The sequence below is a fragment of the Ranitomeya imitator genome, chromosome 6 (genome assembly GCF_032444005.1).
Source record: "Ranitomeya imitator isolate aRanImi1 chromosome 6, aRanImi1.pri, whole genome shotgun sequence".
Lineage (NCBI taxonomy): Eukaryota > Metazoa > Chordata > Amphibia > Anura > Dendrobatidae > Ranitomeya > Ranitomeya imitator.
The window spans coordinates 571,044,962-571,069,076 of NC_091287.1; the positions used below are offsets into that span (position 1 = coordinate 571,044,962).

The 24,115-nt window shown below is 44.9% G+C and overlaps 1 protein-coding gene across 1 annotated transcript in view; it reads right to left on the minus strand.

The window, feature by feature from the left end:
* HGH1 (HGH1 homolog) overlaps window positions 1-24,115 on the minus strand; it is an 83,692-nt gene that overhangs the window by 48,887 nt on the left and 10,690 nt on the right. The window lies entirely within an intron of this gene.

Here is a 24,115-nt window from a genome sequence, read left to right on the forward strand (position 1 = left end):
AGGAAATTACATCACAATTCTTTTTTTTTTTTTTTGTATATCTTTATTTAGTTTACAAAAACACACACGAATCCACATGAAAAAAAGAAACGCATCAAAAAACAAAGGTGACCTCAGATGCAGATTTTACCTGCGCCATCCCTGACCGTGGAAACAGCCTCAGCCTTAAAAAAGAGTAAATCCATCAAAGAGCAGAAATGTTCGGAGCGGCCACATCAGCAGTTCATCCATTCTGAAAAGAAAGCCCTAGAGAGCTGGAAAGTCAGAACGGCCACAGTGGTCACGATGGCAGAATTCTGGAGAACTTGGCCCAGAAAGTATCTAAGTCTACCATGAAGAGAAGACATCATGAGGGCAAATATTGAGAAGGGAGCGAACCATGAATCAGTTGGAAAATAGATCGGCCGACCTAGACTTTACCAAAAAATCTAAAGACGCTGAACATTTCTGGGAAAAAAAGATCAACTGGCACCAAAATGATGGAAAAAAATCTGTAGAAGGCTTGGAGCGGCTCCTGACCCTCGGCACATCCTGTGTTAGGCCGGTTTCACACTAGCGTTATGCTGAGCTGCGGAGGGCTGCGGACTTCCACCATGAAGCCCCACCCACGGCAGCACCTCCGCCGCTCAGCTCCGCCTACGTCCGCATGAGGCCTGCGTACCTATCTGTAACATTAGGTACGCAGGTCGTGCGGATGTATGCGGATGCAGCCGCATGCGTCATTCTGACGATGCAGAGAAAAAAAGAAATTCCAACCAGCTGCTTTCGACGCGGCTCACCACATCAAGACGACGCATGCGGAGGCATCCACACGACCTGCAACCTAATGTTAAACATAGGTACACAGGCCACATGTGGACGTAGGCGGAGCTAGCGGCAGAAGTGCGGCTGTGGGCGGGGCTTCACAATGGAAGTCCGCAGCCCTCCGCAGCTCAGCTAAACGCTAGTGTGAAACTGGCCTAACACATGGCAGAGTCGGTGTGAAAGTGCGGGCAGGCATGGCTGCCAATGGCACTGGGTCACTAGTGGTTATTGATGATGTGACTGAAGACAGAAGCGGCCGGATGAATCCTGTGTGTACTCGGCGATACTTTCTGCGCAGATCCAACCAAATGCAGCAAGGCTTCATGCCATCAATGCTGCAAACCCTCACACCGGAGGAGACCAGCAATGGTGACGTTCATGGCCTCCAGACTTCAGGCCATCAATGCTGCAAACCCTCACACCGGAGGAGACCAGCAATGGCGACGTTCATGGCCTCCAGGCTTCAGGCCATCAATGCTGCAAAGCCTCACACCGGAGGAAACCAGCGATGGTGATGTCCATGGCCTCCAGACTTCAGGCCATCAATGCTGCAAAGCCTCACACCGGAGGAGACCAGCAATGGCGACGTTCATGGCCTCCAGGCTTCAGGCCATCAATGCTGCAAAGCCTCACACCGGAGGAAACCAGCGATGGTGATGTCCATGGCCTCCAGACTTCAGGCCATCAATGCTGCAAACCCTCACACCGGAGGAGACCAGCAATGGCGACGTTCATGGCCTCCAGGCTTCAGGCCATCAATGCTGCAAAGCCTCACACCGGAGGAAACCAGCGATGGTGATGTCCATGGCCTCCAGACTTCAGGCCATCAATGCTGCAAACCCTCAGACCGGAGGAGACCAGCAATGGCGACGTTCATGGCCTCCAGACTTCAGGCCATCAATGCTGCAAAGCCTCACACCGGAGGAAACCAGCGATGGTGATGTCCATGGCCTCCAGACTTCAGGCCATCAATGCTGCAAACCCTCAGACCGGAGGAGACCAGCAATGGCGACGTTCATGGCCTCCAGACTTCAGGCCATCAATGCTGCAAAGCCTCACACCGGAGGAAACCAGCGATGGTGATGTCCATGGCCTCCAGACTTCAGGCCATCAATGCTGCAAAGCCTCACACTGGAGGAGACCAGCAATGGCAACGTTCATGGCCTCCAGACTTCAGGCCCTCATTGCTGCAAAGCCTCACACCGGAGGAAACCAGCGATGGTGATGTCCATGGCCTCCAGACTTCAGGCCATCAATGCTGCAAACCCTCACACCGGAGGAGACCAGCAATGGCGACGTTCATGGCCTCCAGGCTTCAGGCCATCAATGCTGCAAAGCCTCACACCGGAGGAAACCAGCGATGGTGACGTCCATGGCCTCCAGACTTCAGGCCATCATTGCTGCAAAGCCTCACACAGGAAGAAACCAGAGATGGTGCCGTCCATGGCCTCCAGCTATTATTGCTGCAAAGCCTCACACTAGAGGAGACCAGAGATGGTGACATCCATGGTCGCCGTTATTGCTGCAAAGCCTCACACAGGAGACCAGCGATGGTGACAGATATGGCCTCCAGGCTTCAGGCCATCATTGCTGCAAAGCCTCACTCTAGAGGAGACCAGCAGTGGTGAAAGCCATGGCCTCCAGACCTCAGGCCATCATTACTGGAAAGCCTCACACCGGAGGACACCAGTGATGGTAACATCCATGGCCTCCAGACTTCAGGCTGTCATGGGAAATGTTTAAGAACATCCTAAATAGGCAGTGTAAGCGGTTTATACCTTGTGGGAATAAAAGGACTAGAAATAGGAAAAACCCAATGTGGCTAAACAAAGAAGTAAGACAGGCAATTAACAGTAAAAAGAAAGCATTTGCACTACTAAAGCAGGATGGCACCATTGAAGCTCTAAAAAACTACAGGGAGAAAAATACTTTATCTAAAAAACTAATTAAAGCTGCCAAAAAGGAAACAGAGAAGCACATTGCTAAGGAGAGTAAAACTAATCCCAAACTGTTCTTCAACTATATCAATAGTAAAAGAATAAAAACTGAAAATGTAGGCCCCTTAAAAAATAGTGAGGAAAGAATGGTTGTAGATGACGAGGAAAAAGCTAACATATTAAACACCTTCTTCTCCACGGTATTCACGGTGGAAAATGAAATGCTAGGTGAAATCCCAAGAAACAATGAAAACCCTATATTAAGAGTCACCAATCTAACCCAAGAAGAGGTGCGAAACCGGCTAAATAAGATTAAAATAGATAAATCTCCGGGTCCGGATGGCATACACCCACGAGTACTAAGAGAACTAAGTAATGTAATAGATAAACCATTATTTCTTATTTTTAGTGACTCTATAGCGACAGGGTCTGTTCCGCAGGACTGGCGCATAGCAAATGTGGTGCCAATATTCAAAAAGGGCTCTAAAAGTGAACCTGGAAATTATAGGCCAGTAAGTCTAACCTCTATTGTTGGTAAAATATTTGAAGGGTTTCTGAGGGATGTTATTCTGGATTATCTCAATGAGAATAACTGTTTAACTCCATATCAGCATGGGTTTATGAGAAATCGCTCCTGTCAAACCAATCTAATCAGTTTTTATGAAGAGGTAAGCTATAGGCTGGACCACGGTGAGTCATTGGACGTGGTATATCTCGATTTTTCCAAAGCGTTTGATACCGTGCCGCACAAGAGGTTGGTACACAAAATGAGAATGCTTGGTCTGGGGGAAAATGTGTGTAAATGGGTTAGTAACTGGCTTAGTGATAGAAAGCAGAGGGTGGTTATAAATGGTATAGTCTCTAACTGGGTCGCTGTGACCAGTGGGGTACCGCAGGGGTCAGTATTGGGACCTGTTCTCTTCAACATATTCATTAATGATCTGGTAGAAGGTTTACACAGTAAAATATCGATATTTGCAGATGATACAAAACTATGTAAAGCAGTTAATACAAGAGAAGATAGTATTCTGCTACAGATGGATCTGGATAAGTTGGAAACTTGGGCTGAAAGGTGGCAGATGAGGTTTAACAATGATAAATGTAAGGTTATACACATGGGAAGAGGGAATCAATATCACCATTACACACTGAACGGGAAACCACTGGGTAAATCTGACAGGGAGAAGGACTTGGGGATCCTAGTTAATGATAAACTTACCTGGAGCAGCCAGTGCCAGGCAGCAGCTGCCAAGGCAAACAGGATCATGGGGTGCATTAAAAGAGGTCTGGATACACGTGATGAGAGCATTATACTGCCTCTGTACAAATCCCTAGTTAGACCGCACATGGAGTACTGTGTCCAGTTTTGGGCACCGGTGCTCAGGAAGGATATAATGGAACTAGAGAGAGTACAAAGGAGGGCAACAAAATTAATAAAGGGGATGGGAGAACTACAATACCCAGATAGATTAGCGAAATTAGGATTATTTAGTCTAGAAAAAAGACGAATGAGGGGCGATCTAATAACCATGTATAAGTATATAAGGGGACAATACAAATATCTCGCTGAGGATCTGTTTATACCAAGGAAGGTGACGGGCACAAGGGGGCATTCTTTGCGTCTGGAGGAGAGAAGGTTTTTCCACCAACATAGAAGAGGATTCTTTACTGTTAGGGCAGTGAGAATCTGGAATTGCTTGCCTGAGGAGGTGGTGATGGCGAACTCAGTGGAGGGGTTCAAGAGAGGCCTGGATGTCTTCCTGGAGCAGAACAATATTGTATCATACAATTATTAGGTTCTGTAGAAGGACGTAGATCTGGGTATTTATTATGATGGAATATAGGCTGAACTGGATGGACAAATGTCTTTTTTCGGCCTTACTAACTATGTTACTATGTTACTATGTATTGCTGCAAAAGATTCTCTACAAAAAGGTTAAAGATGGACAATTATTTATGGGAAAGGGAATTTGACCAATTACGGTACTTCTAAGCACTGAAATGAGAACTTTGTAGGAAAATGGCTGCAATTCCTAAACGTTTCACAGGAGATTTCTGTTCAACCCCTTTAATTAAAACTGAAAGTCTCCACTTCAATCGCATCTCGGATGTTTCATGTTACATCCGAAATTGATTATATAGCGTAATCCCCTAGTAGTCTTAGTAGATCCCAATCTCTCAGAAGTTAAGGTACCTTCACACATAACGATTTTGTTAACGATATCGTTGCAACGTCACGCTTTTTGTGACGTAGCAACGATCCCGCTAACGATCTCGTTATGTGTGACAGCGACCAACGATCAGGCCCCTGCTGGGAGATCGTTGGTCGCTGGGGAATGATCAGGACCTTTTTTTGGTCGCTGATCACCCGCTGTCATCGCTAGATCGGCGTGTGTGACGCCGATCCAGCGATGTGTTCACTTGTAACCAGGGTAAATATCTGGTTACTAAGTGCAGGGCCGCGCTTAGTAACCCGAAATTTACCCTGGTTACCATTGTAAAAGTAAAAAAAAAAAAAAAAAACCACTACATACATTCCAGTGTCTGTCACGTCCCCCGCCGTCAGCTTCCCTGCACTGACTGTCAGCGCCGGCCGTAAAGCAGAGCACAGCGGTGACGTCACCGCTGTTACTGCCGGCGCTTACACAGTGCAGGGAAGCTGATGCCGGGGGACGTGACAGACATCGGAATGTGAGTATGTAGTCTTTGTTTTTTTTAACTTTTACAATGGTAACCAGGGTAAATATTGGGTTACTAAGCACGGCCTTGTGCTTAGTAACCCGATGTTTACCCTGGTTACCCGGGGACTTCGGCATCGTTGAAGACAATTTCAACGATGCTGAAGTCGTTCCCCTGATCGTTGGTCGCTGGAGAGCTGTCTGTGTGACAGCTCCCCAGCGACCAAACAACGACTTACCAACGATCACGGCCAGGTCGTATCGCTGCTCGTGATCGTTGGTAAGTAGTTTACTGTAATGGTACCTTTATTTAGTTGTCCGGAATTTGATTACACAAATCCCTGATATCACAGGCCGGGAAGGTCACGAGTGCCACCCGCTGTGATCTTTGGAGCGAACAGCTCTCTGCTGCCTCCTATCATCTGGACAATTACACGATTGGCCGAAGGACGGAGAAGGCCGCAGCCTGTTCACACCACTAGGCCGACAGTCCGAAAACGAACGAGGAGAAGGTAAGAGCGCATGCACAACTCCCGGGAGTCCTAAGCAGAGAGGAGAAGAAGGTATACCCGAGGTATAATGAAGCCACGGTCACAATGAACATATGAAACGAGTATGGGACAAGAAAGAAGGGAAAGAAAACCCCCAGAGATGTTTAGAATAATAATCAGTCCCAACTGAATAGAAGGACATGTTGAAATATAGGACCAGAAACATGAATGTATGAGGCCCGGCAATAGGCGGTTCAGAGAAGTCTATGCAAATAGAAAAACTGGAAACAAGTAGTAAATGTTGACAAATAAAAAATAAATAAAAAAGTAAAAAAAGAAAACTAATCAATGGGATATTTTAGATGGATGCAGAACATATGCAAAAGCATACGTAGAGAACCGTGTGTGCATGTCCACAGCCGCCCCTAGAAATAAACCGTGTATATAGAGAATACAGGAGAACAATTGTAATAGGAGTCACACAGAACTCAGGTTATTAAAGAAAAGGAAAACACTGAACTGAAGAGAGATGTCAGCAAGGTCAGGGCTGAAGCTGGACCCGACCAGAGTGTCCTAAGAACATGTCTCAAAATGATTCCTCACACTTCTGCACTGGCCTGGGGGGTCAAAAGGGGCAGGTAAGAGTTAGAGGAGAAGACTTGCCAACCTGAGCAAGAAATCAACCGGATGGATGGAAGAATCGAAGGATACCTGCAAGAGGTCAAAGGGGCAACGCATGGAAATAGAACACAAAACTATTTCCAGTCTGGACGGATCACAGGTTGCCTCCATTTGGTATTGATGCTTGCAAGGCTCCTTCTCCGGGGCTCCTTCTCCGGGAGGCTCCTTCTCCGGGAGGCTCCTTCTCCGGGAGGCTCCTTCTCCGGGAGGCTCCTTCTCCGGGAAGCTCCTTCTCCAGGAGGCTCCTTCTCCAGGAGGCTCCTTCTCCGGGGCTCCTTCTCCGAGGCTCCTTCTCCGGGAGGCTCCTTCTCCAGGAGGCTCCTTCTCCGAGGCTCCTTCTCCGGGAGGCTCCTTCTCCGAGGCTCCTTCTCCGGGAGGCTCCTTCTCCGGGAGGCTCCTTCTAGGATGGATCTAGCACTCACAGCATTCTCTGCTCACAACGCACTATTGTGGGGTGACGGGAGGTTGTGGCAGGTTCTAGGTGGTCCTGGAGCTGTCCCACTGACACCCCCATCGCCTTGAGATCAGAACACTTGGGCTACATGGAACGCAGGAACTGAGGTTATGGTGTGTTCAGAGCAGGGTCAGACTGGGGTGCCTAGGGCCCACCAGTGGAATTGACGCTAGGGGCCCACCCTATGGCTATCATAAATGGTTTTATTAGTTTATTTATTGTTGTGTGCCTTTTAACAAACTATACAATGTGCAAAAGAGAACGGTATTGTGCACTGCACTCCATCAAAGTGTGTATAGATTGTATTTGATACTGGAATCTGTTACTTACAATCAGTAGTTGGTCTTCTGACTCACGCACACTCCCTGTCCTAGGTAGACCACCTAGCCCCTCAGCCAATGTACAGGGAACCTGTCAGGAACACCTCAGTTGTGTCTGCACATATAAACACCCCCTGTGTTACATTACATACATAAACAGATCTGTAGAGAAAGTATCTGTAAAGTCTATCATATGTAAATGAGGGCTTTGACCAGTCTACCTGCACTCCCGAGCATGCTCAGTGCGCCTCTCTGAAGCCGGGACTCGTACACCCAACTCCAGAGGACCCGAGAGGTCAGGACAGAGCTGGCGATGACGCCATCACATCTGAGTGGGCCGATCAGTCTGGGGACACTGACGCCCCCTCAGTTACAATCATAAACAGACTTTACAAACACTTTTCCTAACGATAAATGTCGTACCGGGGCTGTGAGGCCGCACGTCTGCTCGCTTCTGCCCGTTTTATCATTGTGGTTGTGAAATCCGGCAGACACCGCTCTCTGGGAAGAGCTGGATGGATTCCACAGGATCCGCCCGATGATCCCATTGACTATAAGGCGAGAACACCTGGATCCGGCATTCAGCCAGCAAACGGCCAAACCTCAGTATGGTGTGATGTCCACCACGGGCTCCTGACCGGCCTCCCATTATAGTCAATGGGAGCATCTGGCTGTAACAGGAAAGTGCTGGATCCTGTGGATTCCATCCGGCTTCTCCTGGACAGAACAGCCTGCCGGATATCACAACGCAAGTGTGAATGGAGCCCTACAGTGTGAATGGAGCCTTACTACAGCGTGAATGGAGCCTTACTACAGCGTGAATGGAGCCTTACTACAGCGTGAATGGAGCCTTACTACAGCGTGAATGGAGCCTTACTACAGCGTGAATGGAGCCTTACTACAGCGTGAATGGAGCCTTACTACAGCGTGAATGGAGCCTTATTACAGCGTGAATGGAGCCTTACTACAGCGTGAATGGAGCCTTATTAGTGTGATGGAGCCTTATTACAGCGTGAATGGAGCCTTATTAGTGTGATGGAGCCTTATTACAGCGTGAATGGAGCCTTACTACAGTGTGAATGGAGCCTTATTACAGTGTGAATGGAGCCTTATTACAGCGTGAATGGAGCCTTATTACAGCGTGAATGGAGCCTTATTACAGCGTGAATGTAGCTTTACAGTGTGAATGGAGCCTTATTACAGCGTGAATGGAGCCTTATTACAGCGTGAATGGAGCCTTACTACAGTGTGAATGGAGCCTTATTACAGTGTGAATAGAGCCTTATTACAGCGTGAATGGAGCCTTATTACAGCGTGAATGGAGCCTTATTACAGCGTGAATGGAGCCTTATTACAGCGTGAATGTAGCTTTACAGTGTGAATAGAGCCTTATTACAGCGTGAATGCAGCCTTACTACAGTGTGAATGGAGCCTTATTACAGCGTGAATGGAGCCTTATTACAGCGTGAATGGAGCCTTATTACAGCGTGAATGGAGCCTTATTACAGCGTGAATGTAGCTTTACAGTGTGAATAGAGCCTTATTACAGCGTGAATGCAGCCTTACTACAGTGTGAATGGAGCCTTATTACAGTGTGAATGGAGCCTTATTACAGCGTGAATGTAGCTTTACAGTGTGAATGGAGCCTTATTACAGTGTGAATGGAGCCTTCTTACAGTGTGAATGGAGCCTTATTACAGTGTGAATGGAGCCTTATTACAGTGTGAATGGAGCCTTATTACAGCGTGAATGGAGCCTTATTACAGCGTGAATGGAGCCTTATTACAGTGTGAATGTAGCCTTATTACAGTGTGAATGGAGCCTTATTACAGTGTGAATGGAGCCTTATTACAGCGTGAATGGAGCCTTATTACAGCGTGAATGGAGCCTTATTACAGTGTGAATGGAGCCTTATTACAGCGTGAATGGAGCCTTATTACAGCGTGAATGGAGCCTTATTACAGTGTGAATGGAGCCTTATTACAGTGTGAATGGAGCCTTATTACAGTGTGAATGGAGCCTTCTTACAGTGTGAATGGAGCCTTATTACAGTGTGAATAGAGCCTTATTACAGCGTGAATGGAGCCTTATTACAGCGTGAATGGAGCCTTATTACAGCGTGAATGTAGCTTTACAGTGTGAATAGAGCCTTATTACAGCGTGAATGCAGCCTTACTACAGTGTGAATGGAGCCTTATTACAGCGTGAATGGAGCCTTATTACAGCGTGAATGGAGCCTTATTACAGCGTGAATGTAGCTTTACAATGTGAATGGAGCCTTATTACAGTGTGAATGGAGCCTTCTTACAGTGTGAATGGAGCCTTATTACAGCGTGAATGGAGCCTTATTACAGCGTGAATGTAGCTTTACAGTGTGAATGGAGCCTTATTACAGCGTGAATGGAGCCTTATTACAGCGTGAATGGAGCCTTACTACTGTGTGAATGGAGCCTTATTACAGTGTGAATGGAGCCTTATTACAGTGTGAATGGAGCCTTATTACAGCGTGAATGGAGCCTTATTACAGCGTGAATGGAGCCTTATTACAGGGTGAATGTAGCTTTACAGTGTGAATGGAGCCTTATTACAGCGTGAATGGAGCCTTATTACAGCGTGAATGGAGCCTTACTACAGCGTGAATGGAGCCTTATTACAGTGTGAATAGAGCCTTATTACAGCGTGAATGGAGCCTTATTACAGCGTGAATGGAGCCTTATTACAGCGTGAATGGAGCCTTATTACAGCGTGAATGTAGCTTTACAGTGTGAATAGAGCCTTATTACAGCGTGAATGCAGCCTTATTACAGTGTGAATGGAGCCTTATTACAGCGTGAATGGAGCCTTATTACAGTGTGAATGGAGCCTTATTACAGTGTGAATGGAGCCTTATTACAGTGTGAATGGAGCCTTCTTACAGTGTGAATGGAGCCTTATTACAGTGTGAATGGAGCCTTATTACAGTGTGAATGGAGCCTTCTTACAGTGTGAATGGAGCCTTATTACAGTGTGAATGGAGCCTTATTACAGTGTGAATGGAGCCTTATTACAGTGTGAATGTAGCCTTACTAAACTAACATCCCCGGTTCACCAGGAGAGGAGGTGGCGCTTCCCATCATACCTTTACCAATCAGATGACTTTAAAAAATATTTGCAGATGTCATGGGGGGTCTATAAAAGCGATAATCAAGTCCATTGTGACGACGCACATTTGTTTTGGATGGCCTCTAAGGCCGTGTTGAGGGGTCAAATTATCTCCTACGTTAGCCATAAAAAAAAAGACATCATGAAAAGGGCAAGGGAAACACAAAAATTAGTAACCCAAACTTACAAAGACTTTAAACTAAATAACACTACACTGACAAAAGAAAAACTCTTGAGGGCTAAGGAGGAGGCGGACACTTTGGCCCATGAAATGGCTTTGTTCAATTTGGACTATCAAAAACAAAAATATTTTAAATGGGGCAACAAACCGGGGAAGGTGCTGGCATCTCTTACAAGGCCATACAGGAAAGCAACGAGAATACACAAAATAAAACAACGTAACGGTCACATTCTAACAAACAATGAAGAGATAGTGAATGAATTCCGATCTTTTTTTGGCGAATTATACGGGTCGCACCAGCACTCAGGGAGGAGGAGAGGGAGACTATTAACTCCCCAGTAACACCCTCAGAGATCTTACAGGTCATAACTAAACTCAAATTGTCCAAAGCACCAGGCCCAGACGGGTTCAGTAATGAACATAGTAAGATTCTGGGTACATACATAGCTCCTCATCTGAGCGAGTTATTCAATAACATAGTTAAATTTGGGCACCTACCGGATCGGTTTAATGAAGCAGTGGGCATTGTTCTCCCCAAACCGGGCAAAGACCACACGCAAGTGGAAGGATATAGACCCATCTTGTTATTAAATTCAGACTTTAAAAATATTTACTAAAATTCTGGCAGATAGATTACAGAAAATAATCCCAAAATTAATATCGCCACAGCAAACTGGATTCATTCACGGGAAATCCATCACGTACAACATCAGGACAGCTCTGGGTGCCATATCTTATAGTAGAACATATGAAAACTATCGTGGTCAGTCTCGACGCTGATAAGGCGTTCGATAGGGTAGCGTGGGATTACCTATACGACCTACTTTCATTCAGAAGGTTTGGCCCGTGGTTTTGTGAAGCTGTTAAATCAATTTATAAACAGCCATTGTCCAGGATGTCCGTGAACAACGTATTATCTAGACCCTCTGAGATTCAGCGGGGGACACGTCAGGGCTGCCCTTTGTCTCCACTCTTGTTTAACATAGCATTGGACCCTTTCCTGAGAACACTGCAGAATGAGGCGAAATTTGAAGGGGTGAAGATGGGAACCACAGCCATAAAAATCTCAGCCTTTGCAGATGATGTTCTTTTATTCATCTCTAACCCAGTGGAGGCAATCCCGGCCATCATGCTTATTTTGGAAAGATTCGGTAATTGCTCTGGATTCAAGGTGAACTATAGTAAATCCGAAGCCTTGGCGATTTTCAGGTCTGGGAGGCTGGGCGATCCCTCATTCCCATTCCACTGGTGTCAGGAGTCTATCAAATACTTGGGGATACGGCTGCCTGCAGACCCATCTACTCTTTATAGAGCCAACTACAAACCACTAATCTCCTCCATAATTAACCTCCTCCATTCATGGAAACACTTCACACTGTCATTTTCTGGGAGATGCCATTTCATTAAAATGATAGCAATTTAGGAAATACTATACGCCTTTCAGATGAATTTTTGCCTGTAGGACATTATTGCAAGAGAGCTTGGCTGAGTAGATTACACAAGAAGGAAAACACACAGCAAGTCAGCAGGATCTAGGAGCAACATGGCAGATGTGACAACCTACATGGTGAGCTGCAGCATGTGCTACATGTTCACAGATCGACCAGAAGAAGAATCCAATTTCACCTGTCAGAAGTGTAGACTAGTGGCCCTTTTAGAAGAAAAGGTGCGGGGTCTGGAAGAAAGAATAGCAACTTTGAAACTCATCAAAGAGAATGAAGACTTTCTAGACAGAACAGAAGCATCTCTACTGGTCACAGAAGGTGAAAAAAGTGTCAGAGAACCTCCAAAAGCAGATGAGTGGAAGCATGTGACCAAAAGAAGCAAGAAGACCATGGAGAAATCACCAACCACACAACTGAAGAACCGATATCAAATCTTTGTAGAGGTTGAAGATGGCACACCTAAGAATGAAGCAATACCAGCAAGCAAAAAAGAAAAGGGCACACAGCAACAAGTGACAGCAAAAAGTACAGCCAAGAAGCAACGAAGAGTGGTGGTGGTGGGAGACTCACTACTGAGAGGCACAGAAGCAGCCATCTGCAGACCGGACATAACTGCAAGAGAAGTATGCTGCCTTCCAGGTGCGATGATCAAGGATGTGACCGATAGGATACCAAAGCTCTTCAGCTCCAAGGACGTCCACCCATTTCTTCTGATACATGTTGGCACCAATGACACGGCAAGGAAGGACCTACCGACAATCTGCAAGGACTTTGAAGAGTTGGGGAAGAAAGTAAAGGAACTGGATGCACAGGTAGTTTTTTCTTCTATCCTTCCAGTAGACGGGCATGGCACCAGGAGATGGAACAGGATCCTTGATGCAAACAACTGGCTAAGACGATGGTGCAGACAACAAGGATTTGGATTCCTGGACCACGGTGTGAATTACTGGTATGATGGACTCCTCGCCAGAGACGGACTGCACCTCAACAAACCTGGGAAACACACATTCGCCAGAAGACTCGCTACACTCATCAGGAGGGCGTTAAACTAGAAGAAGAGGGGACGGGAAGAAAAACATTAGACTCGAACAAAGACGACCCAGGAAAACATACTCAGAAGGGAGGTAAGAACATTTCTAAAACAATCCACAGTGAGGAGATTGGAACAAAACAAAATCCTCTAAACTGCATGCTCGCAAACGCCAGAAGCCTGACAAACAAGATGGAAGAACTAGAAGCAGAAATATCTACAGGTAACTTTGACATAGTGGGAATAACCGAGACATGGTTAGATGAAAGCTATGACTGGGCAGTTAACTTACAGGGTTACAGTCTGTTTAGAAAGGATCGTAAAAATCGGAGAGGAGGAGGGGTTTGTCTCTATGTAAAGTCTTGTCTAAAGTCCACTTTAAGGGAGGATATTAGCGAAGGGAATGAGGATGTCGAGTCCATATGGGTTGAAATTCATGGAGGGAAAAATGGTAACAAAATTCTCATTGGGGTCTGTTACAAACCCCCAAATATAACAGAAAGCATGGAAAGTCTACTTCTAAAGCAGATAGATGAAGCTGCAACCCATAATGAGGTCCTGGTTATGGGGGACTTTAACTACCCGGATATTAACTGGGAAACAGAAACCTGTGAAACCCATAAAGGCAACAGGTTTCTGCTAATAACCAAGAAAAATTATCTTTCACAATTGGTGCAGAATCCAACCAGAGGAGCAGCACTTTTAGACCTAATACTATCTAATAGACCTGACAGAATAACAGATCTGCAGGTGGTTGGGCATTTAGGAAATAGCGACCACAATATTGTGCAGTTTCACCTGTCTTTCACTAGGGGGACTTGTCAGGGAGTCACAAAAACATTGAACTTTAGGAAGGCAAAGTTTGACCAGCTTAGAGATGCCCTTAATCTGGTAGACTGGGACAATATCCTCAGAAATAAGAATACAGATAATAAATGGGAAATGTTTAAGAACATCCTAAATAGGCAGTGTAAGCGGTTTATACCTTGTGGGAATAAAAGGACTAGAAATAGGAAAAACCCAATGTGGCTAAACAAAGAAGTAAGACAGGCAATTAACAGTAAAAAGAAAGCATTTGCACTACTAAAGCAGGATGGCACCATTGAAGCTCTAAAAAACTATAGGGAGAAAAATACTTTATCTAAAAAACTAATTAAAGCTGCCAAAAAGGAAACAGAGAAGCACATTGCTAAGGAGAGTAAAACTAATCCCAAACTGTTCTTCAACTATATCAATAGTAAAAGAATAAAAACTGAAAATGTAGGCCCCTTAAAAAATAGTGAGGAAAGAATGGTTGTAGATGACGAGGAAAAAGCTAACATATTAAACACCTTCTTCTCCACGGTATTCACGGTGGAAAATGAAATGCTAGGTGAAATCCCAAGAAACAATGAAAACCCTATATTAAGGGTCACCAATCTAACCCAAGAAGAGGTGCGAAACCGGCTAAATAAGATTAAAATAGATAAATCTCCGGGTCCGGATGGCATACACCCACGAGTACTAAGAGAACTAAGTAATGTAATAGATAAACCATTATTTCTTATTTTTAGTGACTCTATAGCGACAGGGTCTGTTCCGCAGGACTGGCGCATAGCAAATGTGGTGCCAATATTCAAAAAGGGCTCTAAAAGTGAACCTGGAAATTATAGGCCAGTAAGTCTAACCTCTATTGTTGGTAAAATATTTGAAGGGTTTCTGAGGGATGTTATTCTGGATTATCTCAATGAGAATAACTGTTTAACTCCATATCAGCATGGGTTTATGAGAAATCGCTCCTGTCAAACCAATCTAATCAGTTTTTATGAAGAGGTAAGCTATAGACTGGACCACGGTGAGTCATTGGACGTGGTATATCTCGATTTTTCCAAAGCGTTTGATACCGTGCCGCACAAGAGGTTGGTACACAAAATGAGAATGCTTGGTCTGGGGGAAAATGTGTGTAAATGGGTTAGTAACTGGCTTAGTGATAGAAAGCAGAGGGTGGTTATAAATGGTATAGTCTCTAACTGGCTCGCTGTGACCAGTGGGGTACCGCAGGGGTCAGTATTGGGACCTGTTCTCTTCAACATATTCATTAATGATCTGGTAGAAGGTTTACACAGTAAAATATCGATATTTGCAGATGATACAAAACTATGTAAAGCAGTTAATACAAGAGAAGATAGTATTCTGCTACAGATGGATCTGGATAAGTTGGAAACTTGGGCTGAAAGGTGGCAGATGAGGTTTAACAATGATAAATGTAAGGTTATACACATGGGAAGAAGGAATCAATATCACCATTACACACTGAACGGGAAACCACTGGGTAAATCTGACAGTGAGAAGGACTTGGGGATCCTAGTTAATGATAAACTTACCTGGAGCAGCCAGTGCCAGGCAGCAGCTGCCAAGGCAAACAGGATCATGGGGTGCATTAAAAGAGGTCTGGATACACATGATGAGAGCATTATACTGCCTCTGTACAAATCCCTCGTTAGACCGCACATGGAGTACTGTGTCCAGTTTTGGGCACCGGTGCTCAGGAAGGATATAATGGAACTAGAGAGAGTACAAAGGAGGGCAACAAAATTAATAAAGGGGATGGGAGAACTACAATACCCAGATAGATTAGCGAAATTAGGATTATTTAGTCTAGAAAAAAGACGACTGAGGGGCGATCTAATAACCATGTATAAGTATATAAGGGGACAATACAAATATCTCGCTGAGGATCTGTTTATACCAAGGAAGGTGACGGGCACAAGGGGGCATTCTTTGCGTCTGGAGGAGAGAAGGTTTTTCCACCAACATAGAAGAGGATTCTTTACTGTTAGGGCAGTGAGAATCTGGAATTGCTTGCCTGAGGATGTGGTGATGGCGAACTCAGTCGAGGGGTTCAAGAGAGGCCTGGATGTCTTCCTGGAGCAGAACAATATTGTATCATACAATTATTAGGTTCTCTAGAAGGACGTAGATCTGGGGATTTATTATAATGGAATATAGGCTGAACTGGATGGACAAATGTCTTTTTTCGGCCTTACTAACTATGTTACTATGTTACTATGTATGTTGCCCCTCTTATTGTCCCGGTCGGATCTGGGCTTGCTGAACTTTAAACTTTCGTAAATTTATTTGGGGGTTGGAAGCAGAACTCGCATAAGGGTACCGTCACACTATACGATATACCTACGATCACGACCAGCGATATGACCTGGCCGTGATCGTAGGTAAATCGTAGTGTGGTCGCTGGGGAGCTGTCACACAGACCGCTCTCCAGCGACCAACGATGCCGAGGTCCCTGGGTAACCAGGGTAAACATCGGGTAACTAAGCGCAGGACCGCGCTTGGTTAACCGATGTTTACCATGGTTACAAGCGTTAAACTAAAAAAAAAAAAACAGCACATACTTACATTCTGGTGTCCGTCAGGTCCCTTGCCGTCTGCTTCCCGCACTCAGTGACTGCCGGCCGTAAAGTGAAAGTGAAAGCACAGCCGCTGTGCTCTGCTTTCACTTTACGGCCGGCAGTCACAGTGCGGGAAGCAGAGACGGCAAGGGACCTGACGGACACCAGATGTAAGTATGTGCTGTTTGTTTTTTTTTAGTTTAACGCTTGTAACCAGGGTAAACATCGGGTAACTAAGCGCGGTCCTGCGCTTAGTTACCCGATGTTTATCCTGGTTACAAGCGAACGCATCGCTGGATCGCATCGCTAGATCGCTAGATCGGTGTCACACACACCGATCTAGCGATGACAGCGGGAGATCCAGCGATGAAAGAAAGTTCTAAACGATCTGCTACGACGTACGATTCTCAGCAGGATCCCCGATCGCTGCTGCGTGTCAGACACAGCGATATCGTAACGATATCGCTGGAACGTCACGAATCGTACCGTCGTAGCGATCGAAATGTTATAGTGTGACGGTACCCTTAGTCTTGGAAGATTACAGACGACGAGATTGGAGGGTGGTATAAATTTCCCTGACTTAGCGGCTAACTTCAGATACGCAATTGACTGGATCAGGGGCGTCTCTCACTTTGCAAATGTTGACTTAGAACAACAATTCTACCCACATATCTCGCTGCCTGCTTTATTACACCTGAGCGGGGAGGATCTCCCAGTGGGAATTCGGGAACACCCATCGCTTTGGCAAACGTTGCTAACTTGGCGACGCTGCAGAAAGATTTGTAAACTGAAATATAATCTATCCCCCTACCAGTCCTTTTTGGGAAATCCAGGGTTCTTGAGGGGCTCTGCACCATCTTTTTATAAACTTTTGGCTTCCCAGGGATGTGGGCAGGTAATAGATCTCTTGGATCTTAATTTTTCAATATTATCCTTCGAAATGGCGTCACAACGCTTCCCACTATTTAGCAATCGACCATTCCTATTTCTCCAGGCGCGCAGCTTGGCACAGAAATGTCAGTCGACGGGGGGGTGGTGGAGGGGAGGACTAATCTAGATGGGTTTATTCGAAATGCAAAATCCCATCCGGCATCCATAAGCAACATTTACCCAATATTGCATAGAAAGTGGGTGGGGGAGGGGAAACTCACCGGAGTGGCAAGATGGCTGAGGGACATGCCGGGCCTGGAGGTTGGAGATCTCTTTGAGGCCACTGTGGCACAAACAAAGACTCTGCCATACAGCAGTTACACTGACATGGCACTCTTAATACTACACAGAGCCTACATTACACCTTTCCTGCAATCTAAGATGTCCCCCACACCACTTATCTGTGTTCTAAATGCAAATCTCGCAATACCGACATATACCACCACCTATGGAGCTGCACGCATATTCAGAGGTTGTGGGGAGAGGTTCACAATGAATTGCAGAGAATGTGCGAAGTTAACTTCACGCTTACCCCACAATGGGCCATTTTTAATATTCTAGACGACGCATCCCACAAAATGCCTAGACACATTAAAGCAACACTTATGATTTGGGCTTCGGCAACCAGGAAAAGCATTTTGCATCAGTGGTTGAGTCCAGGGGTCCCTTCGTTGTCTTTCATCCGCACTAAAATCCAGTTCATATTCAGGATGGAGTGGCTGGACGCACTGACTAACAGAGAGAAACAATCGGGTAGATTCTTATCCACGTGGGCTACTTTTATTCCTTCGCTCCCTCTAGAGACTAGGGAGAAACTGAGAGTACACTTTGAAAATGGTATCTTTTGCAGCGGATAGGTGGCAGATCGCCAATTCCATAAGACACCTCTATGGATACGCGCAGGCAGAGTATGGGGTTCTCTAGATCTGTTTATGTGGGGGGGGGGGAGGGGGCAGAGGATTTGGGCTTACAATATCATTCAATTGTCATTCTTCTATATGACCTCTGATGGCAATGTTTGGTTTGTCTTGTATTTACAAACTTTAATAAAAAGATTTAAAAAAAAAAAAATAATAATAATAATAATGACTTCACGTGATCTAGACTGAATGCTTCTGTTAATACATCCCACAATTGTATTTGCCCTTTTTGCTGCTGCATCGCACTGTTGACTCATGTGCAGTCTGTGATCTATTAGAATACACAAGTCTTTTTCACATGTGCTGTTGCTTAGCCCTATTCCTCCCATTCTGTATATGCTTTTTTCATTTTTATTGCTCAGATGCAGTTTCAGGAAATAGGAAGAAGTTCTGATTACGGTACTTCAATTACACATACAGAGCTCTCAGGTGCAGTTTCCTCTGCCTGGCAGCACAAGGCTGAAATTCTAAGCCACTCTTCCTCCCTCCCCCCTGCTATATAGTTGTAATGTGACACCAATGTGCCAGCAACACTCACTGAAATCACTGAGAAATTTTTATGGCTCTGTGCTACGAAAGCCAGTCTCTGTTTAAACCCCTCATCCCCCCCTCCCGCCTGATACCAGCTAAAACTGGTAAAGCAACTTCCAAACTGCGTGGGACTCTTTTGTTCTTTATGTATACATATACACATACTGGCCGGTGAACGGATCATACATGTACATATACTGGCCGGTGACCGGGTCATACATGTACATATACAGATACTGGCCGGTGACCGGATCATACATATACATATACAGATACTGGCCGGTGACCGGATCATACATGTACATATACAGATACTGGCCGGTGACCAGGTCATACATGTACATATACACATACTGGACGGTGACCGGGTCATACATGTACATATACACATACTGGCCGGTGACCGGGTCATACATATACACATACTGGCCGGTGACCGGGTCATACATGTACATATACACATACTGGCCGGTGAACGGATCATACATGTACATATACTGGCCGGTGACCGGGTCATACATGTACATATACAGATACTGGCCGGTGACCGGATCATACATATACAGATACTGGCCGGTGACCGGATCATACATGTACATATACAGATACTGGACGGTGACCAGGTCATACATGTACATATACACATACTGGCCGGTGACCGGATCATACATGTACATATACACATACTGGCCGGTGACCGGATCATACATAGTAACATAGTAACATAGTTAGTAAGGCCGAAAAAAGACATTTGTCCATCCAGTTCAGCCTATATTCCATCATAATAAATCCCCAGATCTACGTCCTTCTACAGAACCTAATAATTGTATGATACAATATTGTTCTGCTCCAGGAAGACATCCAGGCCTCTCTTGAACCCCTCGACTGAGTTCGCCATCACCACCTCCTCAGGCAAGCAATTCCAGATTCTCACTGCCCTAACAGTAAAGAATCCTCTTCTATGTTGGTGGAAAAACCTTCTCTCCTCCAGACGCAAAGAATGCCCCCTTGTGCCCGTCACCTTCCTTGGTATAAACAGATCCTCAGCGAGATATTTGTATTGTCCCCTTATATACTTATACATGGTTATTAGATCGCCCCTCAGTCGTCTTTTTTCTAGACTAAATAATCCTAATTTCGCTAATCTATCTGGGTATTGTAGTTCTCCCATCCCCTTTATTAATTTTGTTGCCCTCCTTTGTACTCTCTCTAGTTCCATTATATCCTTCCTGAGCACCGGTGCCCAAAACTGGACACAGTACTCCAAGTGCGGTCTAACTAGGGATTTGTACAGAGGCAGTATAATGCTCTCATCATGTGTATCCAGACCTCTTTTAATGCACCCCATGATCCTGTTTGCCTTGGCAGCTGCTGCCTGGCACTGGCTGCTCCAGGTAAGTTTATCATTAACTAGGATCCCTAAGTCCTTCTCCCTGTCAGATTTACCCAGTGGTTTCCCGTTCAGTGTGTAATGGTGATATTGATTCCTTCTTCCCATGTGTATAACCTTACATTTATCATTGTTAAACCTCATCTGCCACCTTTCAGCCCAAGTTTCCAACTTATCCAGATCCATCTGTAGCAGAATACTATCTTCTCTTGTATTAACTGCTTTACATAGTTTTGTATCATCTGCAAATATCGATATTTTACTGTGTAAACCTTCTACCAGATCATTAATGAATATGTTGAAGAGAACAGGTCCCAATACTGACCCCTGCGGTACCCCACTGGTCACAGCGACCCAGTTAGAGACTATACCATTTATAACCACCCTCTGCTTTCTATCACTAAGCCAGTTACTAACCCATTTACACACATTTTCCCCCAGACCAAGCATTCTCATTTTGTGTACCAACCTCTTGTGCGGCACGGTATCAAACGCTTTGGAAAAATCGAGATATACCACGTCCAATGACTCACCGTGGTCCAGCCTATAGCTTACCTCTTCATAAAAACTGATTAGATTGGTTTGACAGCAGCGATTTCTCATAAACCCATGCTGATATGGAGTTAAACAGTTATTCTCATTGAGATAATCCAGAATAACATCCCTCAGAAACCCTTCAAATATTTTACCAACAATAGAGGTTAGACTCACTGGCCTATAATTTCCAGGTTCACTTTTAGAGCCCTTTTTGAATATTGGCACCACATTTGCTATGCGCCAATCCTGCGGAACAGACCCTGTCGCTATAGAGTCACTAAAAATAAGAAATAATGGTTTATCTATTACATTACTTAGTTCTCTTAGTACTCGTGGGTGTATGCCATCCGGACCCGGAGATTTATCTATTTTAATCTTATTTAGCCGGTTTCGCACCTCTTCTTGGGTTAGATTGGTGACCCTTAATATAGGGTTTTCATTGTTTCTTGGGATTTCACCTAGCATTTCATTTTCCACCGTGAATACCGTGGAGAAGAAGGTGTTTAATATGTTAGCTTTTTCCTCGTCATCTACAACCATTCTTTCCTCACTATTTTTTAAGGGGCCTACATTTTCAGTTTTTATTCTTTTACTATTGATATAGTTGAAGAACAGTTTGGGATTAGTTTTACTCTCCTTAGCAATGTGCTTCTCTGTTTCCTTTTTGGCAGCTTTAATTAGTTTTTTAGATAAAGTATTTTTCTCCCTATAGTTTTTTAGAGCTTCAATGGTGCCATCCTGCTTTAGTAGTGCAAATGCTTTCTTTTTACTGTTAATTGCCTGTCTTACTTCTTTGTTTAGCCACATTGGGTTTTTCCTATTTCTAGTCCTTTTATTCCCACAAGGTATAAACCGCTTACACTGCCTATTTAGGATGTTCTTAAACATTTCCCATTTATTATCTGTATTCTCATTTCTGAGGATATTGTCCCAGTCTACCAGATTAAGGGCATCTCTAAGCTGTTCAAACTTTGCCTTCCTAAAGTTCAATGTTTTTGTGACTCCCTGACAAGTCCCCCTAGTGAAAGACAGGTGGAACTGCACAATATTGTGGTCGCTATTTCCTAAATGCCCAACCACCTGCAGATCTGTTATTCTGTCAGGTCTATTAGATAGTATTAGGTCTAAAAGTGCTGCTCCTCTGGTTGGATTCTGCACCAATTGTGAAAGATAATTTTTCTTGGTTATTAGCAGAAACCTGTTGCCTTTATGGGTTTCACAGGTTTCTGTTTCCCAGTTAATATCCGGGTAGTTAAAGTCCCCCATAACCAGGACCTCATTATGGGTTGCAGCTTCATCTATCTGCTTTAGAAGTAGACTTTCCATGCTTTCTGTTATATTTGGGGGTTTGTAACAGACCCCAATGAGAATTTTGTTACCATTTTTCCCTCCATGAATTTCAACCCATATGGACTCGACATCCTCATTCCCTTCGCTAATATCCTCCCTTAAAGTGGACTTTAGACAAGACTTTACATAGAGACAAACCCCTCCTCCTCTCCAATTTTTACGATCCTTTCTAAACAGACTGCAACCCTGTAAGTTAACTGCCCAGTCATAGCTTTCATCTAACCATGTCTCGGTTATTCCCACTATGTCAAAGTTACCTGTAGATATTTCTGCTTCTAGTTCTTCCATCTTGTTTGTCAGGCTTCTGGCGTTTGCGAGCATGCAGTTTAGAGGATTTTGTTTTGTTCCAATCTCCTCACTGTGGATTGTTTTAGAAATGTTCTTACCTCCCTTCTGAGTATGTTTTCCTGGGTCGTCTTTGTTCGAGTCTAATGTTTTTCTTCCCGTCCCCTCTTCTTCTAGTTTAACGCCCTCCTGATGAGTGTAGCGAGTCTTCTGGCGAATGTGTGTTTCCCAGGTTTGTTGAGGTGTAGTCCGTCTCTGGCGAGGAGTCCATCATACCAGTAATTCACACCGTGGTCCAGGAATCCAAATCCTTGTTGTCTGCACCATCGTCTTAGCCAGTTGTTTGCATCAAGGATCCTGTTCCATCTCCTGGTGCCATGCCCGTCTACTGGAAGGATAGAAGAAAAAACTACCTGTGCATCCAGTTCCTTTACTTTCTTCCCCAACTCTTCAAAGTCCTTGCAGATTGTCGGTAGGTCCTTCCTTGCCGTGTCATTGGTGCCAACATGTATCAGAAGAAATGGGTGGACGTCCTTGGAGCTGAAGAGCTTTGGTATCCTATCGGTCACATCCTTGATCATCGCACCTGGAAGGCAGCATACTTCTCTTGCAGTTATGTCCGGTCTGCAGATGGCTGCTTCTGTGCCTCTCAGTAGTGAGTCTCCCACCACCACCACTCTTCGTTGCTTCTTGGCTGTACTTTTTGCTGTCACTTGTTGCTGTGTGCCCTTTTCTTTTTTGCTTGCTGGTATTGCTTCATTCTTAGGTGTGCCATCTTCATCCTCTACAAAGATTTGATATCGGTTCTTCAGTTGTGTGGTTGGTGATTTCTCCATGGTCTTCTTGCTTCTTTTGGTCACATGCTTCCACTCATCTGCTTTTGGAGGTTCTCTGACACTTTTTGCACCTTCTGTGACCAGTAGAGATGCTTCTGTTCTGTCTAGAAAGTCTTCATTCTCTTTGATGAGTTTCAAAGTTGCTATTCTTTCTTCCAGACCCCGCACCTTTTCTTCTAAAAGGGCCACTAGTCTACACTTCTGACAGGTGAAATTTGATTCTTCTTCTGGTCGATCTGTGAACATGTAGCACATGCTGCAGCTCACCATGTAGGTTGTCACATCTGCCATGTTGCTCCTAGATCCTGCTGACTTGCTGTGTGTTTTCCTTCTTGTGTAATCTACTCAGCCAAGCTCTCTTGCAATAATGTCCTACAGGCAAAAATTCTCCCAGAAGGCACCTGGAATATGCAAATTAGCCTCCTGAAGCTTGAATCCCTGGTTTGGTGATGCTTTCGAAGCAGCTGGTCCCGGCTGTACCCAACGATCTTCTAGCTTAGGGAGACTTCGCTTCTCCCAGAAGGCACCTGGAATATGCAAATTAGCCTCCTGAAGCTTGAATCCCTGGTTTTGGTTACATGTACATATACACATACTGGCCGGTGACCGGGTCATACATGTACATATACTGGCCGGTGACCGGGTCATACATGTACATATACACATACTGGCCGGTGACCGGATCATACATGTACATATACACATACTGGCCGGTGACCGGATCATACATGTACATATACACATACTGGCCGGTGACCGGGTCATACATGTACATATACAGATAC